Below are 17,253 nucleotides of genomic sequence, written 5' to 3' on the forward strand. Positions count from 1 at the left end.
GTAAAGTATGGAGTTGTATCTTTCTGTTCCACGAAAGAATTAAAGTGTATTGTACATTACCAATGAACCGCTACTAATGAGTCATATCAATAAACATACTATGTCATAACATGAAGCAACTGGTTATCTTCGTATTTCATTAATCGAATTCAGTTATGTTTGCCTCTTTAATTGTAATGTATTTTAAGGTTGGTTATAGAGCAAAGATTCGTAGATTCTATGAATTTCGTAACACTGCAATGTTATTTATTTTAGTTTACTTTTTTAATAATGAAAAATTTACTTCCTTATTATCATCATGTTCCTCTGTGATCCACACATAATGCTCCTTGATAGTTCGATAGTTTCCCATATTAGCACTGTACTAGGGACAGAAGAAATAGGCGGGAATGGCGAACCCCTCATTCACTACCCCGACTCTATACCCCTCAGAACCTGCTGGGTGTATGGTCCTGTGCCAAATAACTTACTCCTCCATTCACACTTTTTGCATTATAGGAAAACTTAAAAGAACAAATGAAATAATAACGTGATTTCTAGTAATTGCAAATACCTGATTTACTGAATATTGTTGTTTTGTTTAGTCAACTGTCCAAACACAGGTCTCAAACTCATAAGTGACAACAATGAGGCATCACTAATGAGGTAACTAAGCCAGGAGATAATGGGTTATGGTGGCCAGTTCCTCCTTTGCATACATCGCTGAATAGTAACATATTACACTAATCAGACTTTAGATTATATTATCATTTATAATATTTTGCAAGTTAGCCATTTCACAAATGTAATAATTATCATCATGTAATGTGAACGTAATACGAGAAATCAAATATTTAGCATTAAACACAATTATTAGTATTTTGTTTTTATGTGTTTTCAGAATATTGTATTGAAATAGTAACTACTAAATAAAGTTTATACAGTTGTCGACTTTGTGAATCATGAGGAAATTAAGAATTAAAGTGCAAAAAAGTAATATATTTTTCTGTGTGTAAAAAATATACACGTTATTGTAACATGAACGAATATCATAATAAAAAATACTTATGTATTAGAAGCACACTTAAGAATGGCTTAGCTTAACAAAAGAAATAACACAATAAATATGACTAAAAATTGTTCTGTACAGATTCTCTTAACTGATGTAGAGATACACCACACTCCTTCGCAGTGGCTGTCTGTGTTGACACTTTTAATGTCGTCACAAACTTTAAGTTCTTTCAAGAAACAACAAACTTGATAAATAACGCCTTTAGCATGACTTCTGATATCAGGGCTCCACTGAGACATGACAGTGATTGCCTGGATAATTAGTATTTCAAAATACTGTTTATTGTGTTATTATGATATATTTTTTCGAACAAGCTCTAACATAGTAATATCACAGACGAGCACTTGTCAACAACTAGCAGCGACAGGAAGGTCTCTTTGTTCAGGTCATAAACCGCTGGGGAAAGTGTGGAGTGAGTAGTTTCCGCACAAGACCAAAAACCCGCCTATTTCTTCTGCCTTTACTATAATAACGATCTTCACCCTCAAACTTAATTGTTGCGAAATTACAAACACTGCAAAGTTATTGAAATGGCGTCAAAGGAGATGAAATTGTTTCTTTTGAAGGAAATAGGAGCAAGAAAAGAAGATATTCTATAGCACATATTTATCAAAATATATCTTAATATTATGAAATAAATATAATTAAATCGCATTAGTACATGTAATGTATTAGTCTCCTAATACTTGACAATTCACTAGTAAGTTAAATATACTAGTACTTTTGTGGAACACAATCAGGAAACTTCATTGGTAATTTGTAAGTATGGAGTGGTAAAATACTACTGTAGAGGAGTCTTTTGTGGAATAGAAACTCTAGTACGTTCACTACTTACTAGAGAATTTATTTGTAATGTACAACACCATACCTTTGTGGAATAGGCCCCTGGTGTTGCCGAAACTCCAAAAGACATAAAACCCTATAAGGAAGAACTTAGGCTACTGCATGCAAGTTATCAAAAATCTCTACAAACTAACTTCAAGAATTAAGGAGAAATGCCCGTTGAAGACATTATGAAAATGCAATAATTTGACATGAATATTTCTCAAAGCAAAAACCCTATATTTCTAGAGGTAAACAATATTAAACCCTCAGTTTGCTGCTATTGCAATGCGGATCATGAATATTGTTGGAGTAATAGTTCATGCTAATTCAATTATTTGACCTAATAAAGAAGATAAAAGCAGCAAGGTCTTACCTTGCTGGCGAAATGTTTAGTCCACCATCATTACTTCTGTTCGGCCGGGTTAGTCTCACTCCATGGGCTGCATGTCATTCTCGGTGTCACTGCATGGGCTCCTGCTGTTCCCAGAACATTTCAGAAAGTGGAATAATAAATGGTAACATTTTAATCGACAATGGTGAAGTTTTAAGGGCTATAAATGCCGTAATTTGGCTCACTTTCCAACAAAAATAAAGATTGATGCATTAAATTAATCTTATTCCTGAATGAGTGGATTCTATGTTACATTCAGAGTTCACTTTCTCTGAAAATTTTCTCTGTCACAGATAGATCTCCCTATAGACCTAAAATACTGCAAGAAACTTTGATGATCGAATCAGCGAATTACATGTAGAGTCCTGGAATTGTTTCGAAAGTTCTGAAAGACTTGTAAAAGCCGTCTATAAAATTTTCGGAAAGCTTGGAATTTAATTTAACACAGCCAGTGATAACAGGCGTAGATAGAATAGGGAAAGGGACTCGTGTGCTGGGGAAGTGAGTTTGATTACACTCCGGCTCACTGATTATATTAGCATATATTTTTTCTTTCAACGCTCTTGGAAGTAGTGTCGAAAATGCAGTACACAGTGTAACTTTCCACATTTGAATGAGGAAAGATAAACTGTAGGCCAATGCACTTTTTTTTCTTTTCCGCAACTTATATGTCTGTTATTTAACGAGGTCACTCATCGACTGAATTAGTGGAATGGAGAGGTTATTAAGGCAAAATGAAAGGGTTATGTGACCCAAACAAGTGATCAGACCAAGTGGGATACAAGCAGTTGTGGAATTCAATATATTTCAATTGCTGTCAATGTTGAGACCACTTCGATAATAGTAGCTCCAAAGAAGAAAGATGAGTTCATGTCAATTTAGTTGTTATTAAGGGACCTGTGGCCACCTTTAAGGCCTTTGATATTGTGAGTTCATAACGTGGACGAAAAATTACAAACATTTCGTAGCAGTTGTTCATTCACACAATATATTCCTGTTAAATTAGAGATAGGTGAAGATTTTCATAACAGTTACTTGAATTTGAATTAAATTTAATAATAACTGTAAACTTATTGTAATGCATTATGCCTGTGTTTCTCAAACTTTTTCCATTTCCGATCACTTTTAACATATTGTACAAACTTAGAATTCTTGTAGTCCATTTTTATTATTATTATTATTATTATTATTATTATTATTATTAATCATAGGCACTTCTTCACCACACTCAGGAGGAAAAACGTACATATATCATTGAAAATAACTTCAAAATTGTAACATACCATTCTAGAGACACAATGTCTTCACTGACAAGGTGATATTAGTAGGTAACAGTTGGGCTGGGGGGTCCCTGGCAGATATTCATTATCCACAAACCCCTAAAAGCCCAACCTTGAGTGGGTATCGGACGTGCCAGCAGGTGGTGGATAGCCGAGGACCTGCACTGGGAATAGTGCGAAATCACTGGGCCTGTCTCTGAATATCAAATAACAGACTGTGAACAAACTCCCCAACCCTAAAGTGTTACGCGTTTCCGTGCCGATGGGGTGCATGGCACATGGGATGTGTCACTAATGGAATCTCCGAGAAACTGGCGACCTCTCGGAGTAAACAGCCTTGCACTGGCAAAGAGGGCTCTGCCAGTGTGGACTGTTTAATCCCCCCACACTCGTGGGATCTAAATGAACACAAGTACAGAAATCAAACTAACTGAAACTGACCAAGGAGCCACTTCGGCAGACTTGGCAGTACTTCCTCAGAAAAGGCTGTCGAGTCCTTGGCTGCAGGCATTGACTGCAGTCCGGAAGCTTTTAGGAGCTCAAAGGAAAAAACTCCTGAAAAATAAAAAAATAAAAGAAGGTACTTAAACAGTTGAAAAACCGCGCAAGAATACCTCTCCAAAAGGAAAATAAATAGCGGGACCCAGTGGGAGATTTAAAAGGCCCCACTCGGATTCTAGCACCTCTACTTCCATCAAACAACATCCCAAAAACCACAGGAGCTTCACTGCGGAGCAGACTGTGTCTTATTGCGGGTATCAAGATGGCAGTTGTCTGTCAACGTCATCCTGATACCAAGCTGACCTGGTTTAGCAGATCAATCGACACTGCACTTTTTCAGGTTTCACGAAAACTGGAAAAGACAATTAAAGCAAAGTAGGTGGCACTAGGTGCCTTCATTGATACTGAAGGCGCCTTTGACATTACCTCCTTTAAAGCTTTTACTACAACTGCAAAGAAACATGGTATAGATGAAACCTGTATCAGATGGATTGAGTCCATCTTGAAAGGCAGAGTGGTACATACAACCCTCATGGGCAGCAATTTAGCTGCAAAGGTCATGAGTGGATGTCCACAGGGAGGTGTATTATCACCCATCCTGTGAAATTTAGTTGCAAATGGATTACTGGATGAAGTCAGTAATCTAGGATTTGATATTATGGACTATGCTGATGATATGGCCATCATAGTTCGGGGAAAATTCACGAATACCATTAGGAAACTTATGCAAGTGGCCCTAAATAAGGTAACGACATGGGCTGAGAGAGAAGGTCTTAAGATCAGTCCTCATAAAACAGCCTTAGTACCTTTCACCAGATAAGGGGATTAGGACCTTATTTCTTAAAGGTGAAAAACTCAAAATGGTTGAGGAAGTCAAATACTTAGGGGTGATTTTTGACTCTAAGGTAGACTGGAATCAACATTTAAAAAGAATAACACAACGAGCAAATACAGTTTTTGAAACTGTTAGACGCACGTACGGAAAAAAATTGGGACTAAGGCCTAGTATGATTCACTGGATCTACACTAGAATAATCAGACCATCTATAACCTATGAGCTCTCGTTTGGTGGAAAAAAGTTCTTCAAAACAACTCCAAAATCAAGCTATGCAGAATTCAAAGAACAGCCTGCATGGCTATAATGGGAGCTATGAAAACGACTTCCACAGCAGCTATGGAAGCACTCATAAACTTGACTCCATTAGACACAGTAGGAATGGAGGAAGCGAGACTGCAACATTCTAAGCAACTGATATTCTCAGATGTAGAGTTGGGTTTGCTGGAATTCAAGAGATTTATGGCAGATGATATACTGTGCATGAAATCAGACCATATTAATCCTGTTCGACATTATACAAAGAATTTCAATCATCATTGACTCTGAAATATGGAAAAACAAAACTCCAACATTTCCTGAGAAGTCTCTGAGGTACACAGACTTAGGACTGGATCAGGAGTCTATGGCATCAGACCAATGGTTAGCTTAAGCTTCCCTTTGGGTAAATATGCCACTGTTTTTCAAACACAGATATACGCCATTATGCAATGCGTTCTTGAAAATATAAGAAGAGCTTATATAGGAAAGCAGATTCTTATATTCTCGAATAGCCAGGCTGCCCTTATGGCTTTAAATGCCATATTGTTACTTCAGGACTGGTTCTTAACTGCCTCAATATAATTTCGATCCTGGCAGAACAGAATGAGGTTAAACTCATCTGGGTACCAGGGAAACGAAAAAGGTGACGAACATGCAAGACAAGGAGTGGCTTCAAAATATATTGTAACAGAATATCTAGTTGTTCTGTCAGAGAAGCAATTAAAAAATGGTCCAAGGTTCAACACTACTAAACCTGGATTAAGACACCAGGTATCAATCATGGGAAACAATTTATTATTAGACCAAGCAACAAAAGAGCTGAAATATTACTACAATGTAACAGATTTCAGCTGAGAACAGTCACAGCTTTTCTCACAGGTCATGCACCTGTGAAAAAGCATCTTAATTTAATGGGCCTACTTCAAGGTAACCTACACTGTAGATTCTGCGTGAAGGAGGCTGAAACAGCCCAGAACATTACTTGCTTCTGTGACGCATTGGCTCGCAGAAGATACCATACTTTACCTTTGGAAAAGATTCTCTAGAACCAAAAGATTTTGAACCGAGTTCTATATCTGAACTGTATACCTTAATCAAGTTAACAGGGCTGATGAATCGGTATTATATTATAAAACATAGGTAGCACAATAAGCTTAAGGCTGTGGTGCGTCCGGAGCAATGACGGGCCTAAATGTTGGAAAAAAAAATACAACCCAAATCAGATAACAGTCTCATGTGTGGAATGGGAGGATTTCGAAGTTTCATTATTATTACACATTTATTGACGTGGGTGTAACTATAGAATTGAAACTAATTATGTTAATAATGCACATTACATTGTCTAAAAACTTGCATTTTCAGTTTACTCGAACAAAATAATCATTACGATGCAAATGTTAATATATTTTAATAGTATTTAATAATTAACATAGGCAATTATATAAAATCTGGTACTGGTACTTAATTGGCCTGTTGAGTGGTATGAATATGTTTCTTTTTAAAGGCTACAAATTTTTTGTATTCAATATCCAATACAATGGCCAACACCTTCCTAGGACTTACAAATCCAAATATCTTGGAGTTATTTTCGATAGTAAGTTAACATGGAGCAACCATTTGAAATACTTTTCTGAAAAAGCTCGTAAAAGATTCTCCCTTTTAAAAAGACTAGCAGGAAAGAAATGGGGATGCTCTAGGAATACTTTGAACATTACATACAAAATGTTTATACAGCCAGTGCTGACATACTGCGGAGAAATTTTAATTACTTCACCTTTCATAAACGAAATAGAATATGTTCAAAACCAAGCTCTCAGACTCATTACTGGTGGAATCAAAACAACTCCAATAGATTCTATGAGATTCCTCACTAATATTAACAGCATCAAAATGACAATAGAAGAAAAAGCACTGATTCAATATGAAAAACTTATCAGATTACCAGGAAACAATTGGCATTCATACAGTCCTCTATGTAGATTGAAAACTTAAAAAAGTTTCATATCCATTGTTCAAGAATTAAAACAGAAAATCAATATCCCGAATTTAAAAGAAAACTTACAAATTAAACCAAACCCTTTAACTCTATTAAATATAGAATATAATCTAAATTTAACAGAAGAAATACTGAAATCAGAAGTAAACATTGAAATACTGAAACAATTGTTTTTAGAGATAATTAATATTAGGTACCCTCCACAAAACTGGCTTCATTTATACACTCACGGATCCTTGATCTCCAGAGAACAAGATGCCAGTGCAGGTGTTACGTGCTGTCTCTTCTCACTTTATAGATCTCTTGGTTATGGAACAACAAGTTTTGATGGTGAAATCATTGCAATAAGTGAAAGTCTCAGGAATCTTCTATGCCATATCAATAAATTTAAGAATATAGTTATATTGTCAGACTCCAAAGCAGCTATTCTATCAATAGTCTCTAAACACACACCTTCATCTCAAACAGCAGAAACAACTAAAGTGCTCTCTCAATTAATATCACTCAATAAAAGAATTGTATTCCAATGGATACCATCCGATTGTGGAATTCTGGGAAACGAGAATGCGGAAGCTTTAGCAGAGAAGGGCAGCACTGCTACTTACAGACCTGTTACTAAATCCATGTATTACTCTGTGAAAAGATTTATTAAATCTACATACTTAGACTTTAACAAACAAAATTTGATAACACAATCCCAAGGGAAAAAATGGAACTCTCTGCATCAAAATTCACAGTTAATTCCCGATTTACCACGAAAATCGTCTGTAGCTGCATTTAGATTGGCAACAGGCCATGATTGTTTGGCCAAACACCTGCATAGAATTGGAATATATCAGTCCCCTAACTGCCCATTGTGCAACTCAAACCAAGAAATGGATTCTGAACCTCAAAATCTGTGCTTCAGTGGCTGGCCATGATAATATCTTTGAAAAATATTGGAGTGCAAGAGGTCAAATGACTTTATTGTCTAATGCCTGGCATTAGAAAACAACAACAACAAATTTTTTGTATAATTATTTGGTTTTAGGGCGGGAAGCTGTAGCCTCATTTCTCCTTCTGCATTTAGCCTATTTCGATAATTTGTTTTCATGGATAAATAGGCAGAGAATCCAGATATAAAACTGATAAATACTATATATTTTTTTAGATCTTTAATAGTATTAATGATATTAATAATGGAATATGATAATTATTAATATTTATTTTCTAATATTACGATTACACTATAACAATCATTATTGGTGATATTTAATGTTTTTATTGATTCATATTTTCGTGATTTAGTATTCATTTTGCAGTATTCTCAAAATTTAAAGAACCGGTACTATTAAACCATTGCTCACGTGATTATACTATGTAAGCAACGATTTAAATACAATTTATGATTCACAGAATTCCTATCTTTTAGAAGCACTGCAATATAAGATTTATTTTGTTTGCATTTATTGATAAGGAAGGATGGTCATAAAATAATGTAATGTATTAAAACCACAAAACCTCTCTGTCTCAGTCATTTTTAAATTGCATCGTGTGTTTGGTTGTGATTGTAAATGTGCCTGTGCGATCGAGGCTTAATTATCAACCTCCAATAATGTACATATTATTTTATTCTTAGAAACGCCATTGACGCTACAAAACGTAAATGTTTTTATTCCCTACTTATTGTTGCAGTTCTCAAGCAGGAATCGTAATGTAACTTAGAAAGCTTACCTCAGTAGGAAGAGCTTTATCGTAGTTGTCCCATGGGAATCGAACCGAGCTCCTCAATAAACGTACACTCCATAAAGCGCTATCTTTGCTTGCTTTATATGAAATCAAAACTCATAATGGCGGTCCAATATATCATTTGCATTGTTGAAGACAGCATTGTTATGCATTGAACGATGAACGCGAATTCCATAGAGAATAAAAAAATGGAACTAGCGCCAGTGAGCACAGTTCAGTGAGTAGAAGCTGTAGGTAAAAAAACTGATAATACTTGTGTTGAGAACTTTCGACCTGATTTTAAATGTAGTCAATTGGCCGCAAGGAAATTTAAATATCGTCATTTTCATATTTTATATTTAAGCCACCAATTGCACCTCTCTGGGCTAGCAACCCATTGCGCATCATTTTCACATTGCTTTCAAGTCTCAACAGAAGCCTCGGATGACAAGGATGGATTATAACGATGACGACTCAGGCAAGAACAAGGACAAGACATGGAAAAAAGAAAATATTTTAAAATTTGGAATTTGGAATGTACAGGACATTTAACACAAGGAAGATCAATTAGATGATATTTTAGCCAAAAAGAATATATCAATAGCAGTAATTTCGGAAACTAAAAAGAAATTGAAAGGATCTAAAGAAACTGAAAACTACCTTCAATTCTATTCTGGTGTTGAGTAGGGCCAGAGCTGGAATCATGGTAATGATACATAAACGTTTCAGGCATGTTGTAGATAATTATTATTACTCGAATGAACGATTGATTCAATTACGATTAAAATTGCAAAGAGGTTATCTTACAGTTATTGACATCTATGCTCCAGTAGAAGGGAAAGAAGAAGAAAATGAAGAATTTTATACTAACTTACAAAAAATTGTCAGTAAAGTTAACAAATCAGATATGCTTTCAATCATGGGAGATTTTAATGCTAGAGTGGAAATATAAAAATTGAACAATTTGTAGGTACTCATGGTGAAGACACATGTAATAATAATGGTAATAGATTAATTGATTTTGTGATGTATAATCAACTCAAAATCATGAATACAATGTTCGAACATAAAGAAAGTCATAAACATACATGGGAAGCCAGGGATTCAAAATCTATCATCGATTATATCAAATGTAATTTTCGTTTATCAGACATGGTTATGGATGCCCGAGTTTTTAGAGGCCAGGAATTAGAAACAGATCATTATCTACTAATTAGCTCAGTACGTTTAAAACCAAGATGGTTGGGAAAGAAAACGCATATGAAAAATAATTTACTCTTCAAAGTCAGTTTACTTAGAGATTTTAGTATTGCTAATCTCTACCGAAATAGAATGGCTATTCTTGTAGATCAATTACCCCTTCTTGATAATGTTGAAGATGAATGTTTGAATATGAAACAAATTTTAACACAAGCCGCCAAAGAAAGTTTGGGACAAAAAAAGGTGTGGCTTAGAAAGAAAGGCTTGCGACAGTGGGATGATGACATAAGCAAGATAATTGCTGATAACAGACAAGCATTCAATAAATATATTTCAACCAAGAAAGAAGAAGATCAAATTGATTATCGTAAGAAATGGGCAATCGCAAAGAGAGAAGTTCGAAAAAAACATGGACAGAATTGGATAAACTTTGTGGCATACTTAAAAAATGATATTACTCGGCCTCAATCACAGACTTATAAAATTCTTAAGAAATTAAATTGTGAAGTAAAAGATAATCTAAGAATAAATGTTATTTCTCAGGACAATTGGTTACAGTATTTTCAACTACTATGGTCTACATCAACACAATCTCTCATGCTTCCATTTTCAACTAATCCTTTAATGAAGTTAATTTCTATGGATGAACTACAAAGAGTCTTGAAAAACAATAAATCTCCAGGAGAAGATTTAATAAATAGTGAATTATTTAAATATGCCAGCCATAAATTTCTACAAAGATTTTTGAGATTTTAAAATTTGATATGGGAGGGACAAGGATTTCCAGAAAGCTGGACTAAATCTATTGTAATCCCTATACATAAGAGAGGAGATTTGAAAATTACAGATAACTATATAGGAATAAGTTTATTGAACGCAGGATATAAAATTTATGCAAATATTTTGAAAAACAAACTCAATAAGCATTACGACAATATTATCAGTGAGGAACAAAATGGTTTTCGTCGAGGAAGGTCCTGTTGTGATGGATATTTCGCATTGAAATTACTGGTTGAGAAACATAGAGAATTTAATCTAGAAACGCATATGGCATTCATTGACTTTAAAAAGGCTTTTGATAAAGTTAATCGGAATAAATTACTTCAGATTTTGGCAGATGATCAAGTGCCTCAACAGATTATACAAAATATTTACAATATATATAAAACAACCATCATAGCAATTCGAAGCAACAATAAACTTTCACAATGGCGACCCATTTATAGTGGAGTACGACAAGGCTGTGGCCTTTCACCACTTCTGTTTATTATCTATATAAATAGAATCATTCAAGATTGGCGACAGACACGCCATGGATTTATTCCAATTAATCGAAATTTGCAGCTTGATGCTTTACTTTTCGCTGATGATTTAGTTCTCATGGCATCAACTGAGGATGATTTACAATATTCAGTACACAATTTAAATATGGTCAGTGAAAAATATAACATGGAAATTAATATTGAAAAATCGAAAATCATGTCATTTTGTAGGAAATTCCCTGTACCAAGTAAAATTTGTTTGAATAATAAAATAATAGAAAGAGTAAATACCTTCACTTACCTTGGCTATACACTATCACCTTATGATGAAGTAGATATTGCTGAAAAAATATGTAAATATAATAAAACAATGGGGATCATTAATAAAATCAAGAAACCTTCAGTAGTACAAAGACACACAAGAATAGGCTTGTATAAAACCTTAGCACAGCCAATATTAAGCTATGGTAGTGAAGCATGGACTGTGAAGAATAAAGATGTCAATAGAATAACAGCAAGTGAGATGAGGTTTATGAGAGCAACAGCTGGATATACTCGCTGGGATCATAAAAAAAATGACATAATGCAAGAACTTCAAATAGAACCCATTATACAGTTCATCAGCAAATATCAACTTCAGTGGAAGGGTCATCTCGAACGAATGAATCAATGCAGAATTCCAAAAGCACTGTTTCATTACCATCCATATGGCAAAAGATCTCTAGGCTGTCCAAAGAAGAGATGGACTGAAAATTCTAGTTTGAGACTGTAACAGGCCACTTGGCCTAATACTTGTTAGGAAGATGATGATGATGATATTTAAGCCTTATTTAGGGCTTGTTCTTTCATTTGAAAAATATGTAGGGCCTACGTATTTAAGTTTTCTGAGGATATGATATAACGTACATTTTATGATGCAGTTATGTTTTGCAGTCTTGTTACTTGATTTTGATCAGTATAACAATTCTCCGGCAGCACTCTTGAACACGACGTTACTTCAATCTATCCTTAAGGCCGGGATTACGATCGAAGTTCGTTTGCATTACGTTACATTGCAGTGAAGTACGTTGAAGTTAGACAAATACAAGCTCCGTGTATTTGATTACGGTCAACGTTAGAATGAATGAACGCATGACGGCATTGATTCAACATAGATGTTGGAGAAAAGCTTCCCACTGTGCTTTAAAAATTCCAAGTCCTCTCAAATTTCGAGGTCATATAGCATTGCATCTGGTACATCTGTCGGTAAGCCAACGATTTCCTTGACAGAACTATGGATAAGTTTATCAATATCATTAAGAAATTTTAATTTAAGATCCTTTAACGGTGCACATTGAAATGGATAGATAAGCTGAGGCCAAATATATTGGTTTAAAATGTTCAGTTTTTGATCAGGAATGAGCAAAGGTGATGACACTAGGTGGTTGAGACTATTTGTCAATTTATTAATAATTTCTGTAGGATTAAATTTAATTTGATCATGAAAAGTGATTCCCAAATATTTGATGTTTTCATTAGAAGTCAGACAGGATATTATAGATCCATCTATTAACTTAAAGGCTGAGAAGAGAGTTGACCTTAGTGAAGAGAAATGACTTTACTTTTATCAGTATCAATCTGCAGTCCAATTTTTGCAAGTGAGTTCTTGACTAACATTGTCAGATGTTTTGCAGCACTATCATTTTGACTTATAAGAACTAAATCATCAGCAAAAGCTAGCACTGATATTGTTTTCAAGGTTACGAATGATATTGTAACCATATTCTTCTACAACTTGCTTTCCACTCAATTCTTTTAAAAGAAAATCTAGTGCCATATTGAAGAGAATAGGAGAAAGAGGAGCACCTTGTGCAACTAATTTTTGCATTGAGATTTGTCCTGTTTTAGCTGTTCTTTTTATGGAAACACTAGTTGTATTGCCCTTAAGCAAAGCAATGATGAGATTTTTCAATTTAGAAGGAACAGGGAAAGTATGAAGAATCTGTTCTATGTGAGCATGAGAAATATTATCAAAAACTAGTGTTATATCCAAGAATACTACTGTACAATCTTTATGTTTCAATTTGGAATCAGTTAAACAACCATTCAAAATCGATGAATTAATGTAAGCTCCTGGAGTGGCTATACATCCTCGTCAGTTGGCATTAAGGCAGAGAAACATTCTAAATTTGGTGTCATTTATTCTTTCAACAATTCGGCAGATTAAGGAGAAAATTGTGATTGGGCGCCAGTTTTTAACTTCAGCTGGGTCACCATTCTTAAAAATTAAAATTGTTCGACCATGCTTGAGAGGGAGTGGGACATAACCCCAACGAAGCATGTAGGTAGCGAGATAAGAAATTGCTTTATATATTTTAAGTTCTCTTATAACTTTCATCCTTACTCCATCCTCTCCCGGGGCAGTATCAATGCGTATACTCCTACAAGCTTTGATGACGTCAGTATCTGTTATTAGTATACTTTCTTGGTCTAAGTTATCAAGATCAATATATAGATTATATCTTTCCATTAGAATATCATTTGTAGATCCAAACTGGTTATTAAAATAATCGGAAACAGTTGAGGTATTGAGTTTACATTCAATTGAATTAGAAGAAGATATTACATGACGAACAATTTTCCTCCTTTGATAATAGTAATAAAATTGAGCTAGTTCAAAGTCAAATTTATTTTTTCTTCTTTCAGATTGTTTTCGACTGTTTTTTTCAGATTAGCTAAAGTATTCACTCCAGGGCAAATAAAAATGCTTATAGCGGGAAAAGGAAGCAAAGAAGGGAAGAACAAGACATAATCCCTGCATTAGCTCAGAGAGCAATTAGTGATAAACTGTACAATCATTTGAGATCACAGGTGGGAATTCCTCTACCAAGCATTGCTACCCTGCAGCGTTGGACAAAAAAATTGCCCTTTTCTCCTGGTATTCTTACACCGGTACTGAAAATTTTAAAAGAGCAGGGACTGTCTTTGAGCGAAATGGATAAGTTATCAGTGTTACTATTTGATGAGTTGAGTGTCAATGGTGTCATTTGTTATGACCACGAGGATGATTCGATATTGGGCCCTCACAGAAGTGCTCAAATCGTAATGATCCGAGGATTGACAGGTGAGTGGAAGCAGCCCATCTGTTATGATTTCGATAAAACAATGGACAGAGAGCTACTGTTCGAAATTATAACAGAAATTGAAGTGGCAGGTTTCAGAGTAGTTGCAATAGTTTCTGATCTGGGTGGCAGCAACAGAAGACTGTGGAATGAGTTACAAATAAATGTAAATCAGACCTGCTTTTCAAATCCTGCTTCGGAAGAAAATATTTGCCCCACCTGATTAAGTTATTAAGGAACCATTTTATTGATGGTGGGTTTCAATTGAAAGACAATTATAGAAAAAAATGTAATTGAACGGATTATTAAATCCGATTCTTAGGAGTTGCAGCTATTCCCGAAATTACATTGGGGTCACTTTACCGTGCAAGAGAATGACAGCCAAAGAGTTGCACCAGCCATGGAACTTTTTTCGCATCTCACTGCTGCGCTGATTAAATATTTGGTACCCGAAACTGAGTAAGTTCATGAATTTTTTAATTCACAAATGACTTCACAAATGTAATGAATTCGGGAATTCCGAAAGATCCCACAAGAAACAAGTAGAGAAGGAATGTAGGAAACAGTAGAACTGAGCGTCAGAGGCAAAAATACTCTTCTACCTTTTCAGAATGGCTTCCTTACCACTATTTAGAGCTTGAAACGGTTGTATAGCGATTTAAAAGAAAAGGAATTGATTCTATAATGACCAGGAAACTCAATCAGGGTGCTCTGGAGAACCTATTTTCCCAAATTCGTGGGATGGGACATTTTTATAATAATCATCTGACCGTGGAAGTGAAAAATCTCTTGCGCCTATTAATATTGGGACGTCGCCTGCCCCACCCTACAAGTGCCACAGTAGAAGATTCAGGTGAAATAATAATAACAAAGCAAGTTTTTCAGGATCTCGTGGACATTTCTCATGAAAGCGTGAACGAAATCCTTGAGGAAATAAACTCATTAGAAGTGGATACTGATGATAGAATTGACACAACAGAGCTAATAGAAAGGGAAGAAGTAGAATTGCTCAGATATGTTGCTGGTTATATTGCTAGAAAATGTAACAACAGAAGTGCTGTTTCGAATGCTAATTCCAGTCAACAATCTCCAGGATGAATAGAGGTCGTTACACGTGTTGGACTGGTTCATCCCTCTCCTCAGTGGATGGCAACAATTGAAGAGTGTGAAGTTATATTTAGAAAATTTCATAAAAAATCAGTCAAGAGAAAAAAGAATGTCATAGGCCACTTATTTATATTTTTGAGGACAAAGTTTCCAAATGAAGACCTGGAATTACTAAAGTTATTTAGTAGAGCACGAACATTTTTTAGAATTCGTTACCTAAATAGAAGAAAACAGGACGTCAAAAGAAGAAACCGTATGAAGCAGAAGCAATGGCTGCAGAGCTGCTCATCGCGTCCTTCACAAGACTATTTGAGTCAGTTCAAATTTTGTGAAACATTCTTAAAATAAATTGTTGTATTTGTACAATCAGTGTTAAAATTGGGATACTTTTACTCTCCGCTGCTATTGCAATCCATCCTCAACCATTTCACTAAAATAGGTTAATTTACAAAATTTCATTTTACAATCCTGTATAAAATTAATTATCAATTAGTTTTAGTACATACTCTATTCCACTGTTATTAAGAAAAATTTAATACATTTTGCATGCGTAATTTAAATTCTGTCGTTCATCAGTAATATAATTAATATTTTGAGGCTCGGAAACAGAAATTGCCATGTAAAATAAATTAAATATAGGCTACCTATTGAGCAATGTGTATTCGTTAATAACGTTCTTTAAAATTGGACTGAAATATTCTACAAAGATTAGAGATACAATGAAGCATTCACAGTAGTTTTTATATTGCTATGAGAATTTGGAAAGTAAACGATCATTGAATAAAAAAAAAAAAAAAAGATGGGATATTGAAGTGAGAGTTCTACCTCTAAGCCTTTACTCCTCCAGTGTGTATGTAACCCAAACAAATATATATAAATATAGGTCTTTAAATCACTTGGTTATTGTTAGAAAGTGTAAGCTGAGGGTTGACAATGTTGCCGTGGTGACGTCACAGATTTACAACCCTCTTGACTGTCTCTTTAAATGCTGTTATGAAGGGACCTGTGAGAGTGATAGCGACCGACAGTTCACCGACCTTGGTTTTTTGTATTAACACCACTGCCACCTGGTGAGTGAAATTATAACTACTTACTCAAGTGGAAGCTTTTGATGGGTTAGGAGCTAGACACAAGTCTAGAAAATGGGTCACAGTCCTGCCATCTATCCACAATATGCGGAATCCGAATCACTTAAAGTGAAGTGAGAAGACATTAGATGCATAGGATACATGCTAAGAAATAAACGTGAAGTTCTGTCTACATTAATAATAAGATTATTAGAACGACATAATTTTTAAGTTCACAAATACTATTAATTAATTAATTTTTAGTTTGCGCAATAACTAGATGCGAAACAGGAACAAGATAAAGTTAAACTTCTATCAAGATTAATCCCTTCAGACCTGAATTTATGTAAAAAAAAAAAAAAAAAAAAAAAAAAACGGTCACATAATCATTCTCGGGATCCAAAATTCCCGAATCAAGTCTTCACAGAAAATCAAAATTTAGGAACAATTTTGACCCCTGGGGGCCCAAAATTTTAAATTTTATTTTTAATTCAGGTATAGAAATGTTTAAAAAATAATATTCTTCATTTCTATCACACTGAATTTTTCAAAATATTTAAAAGTATCGAAAACATTCCAAAAAAGAAAAAAAGAAACAATGTACAGTATAATGTAGGAACATCAGGCCTTAAGGGGTTAAGCAAACTAACACTTCAATATTATTTATTT

The sequence above is a fragment of the Periplaneta americana genome, chromosome 15, assembly GCF_040183065.1.
Source record: "Periplaneta americana isolate PAMFEO1 chromosome 15, P.americana_PAMFEO1_priV1, whole genome shotgun sequence".
In the NCBI taxonomy this organism is placed as follows: Eukaryota; Metazoa; Arthropoda; class Insecta; order Blattodea; family Blattidae; genus Periplaneta; species Periplaneta americana.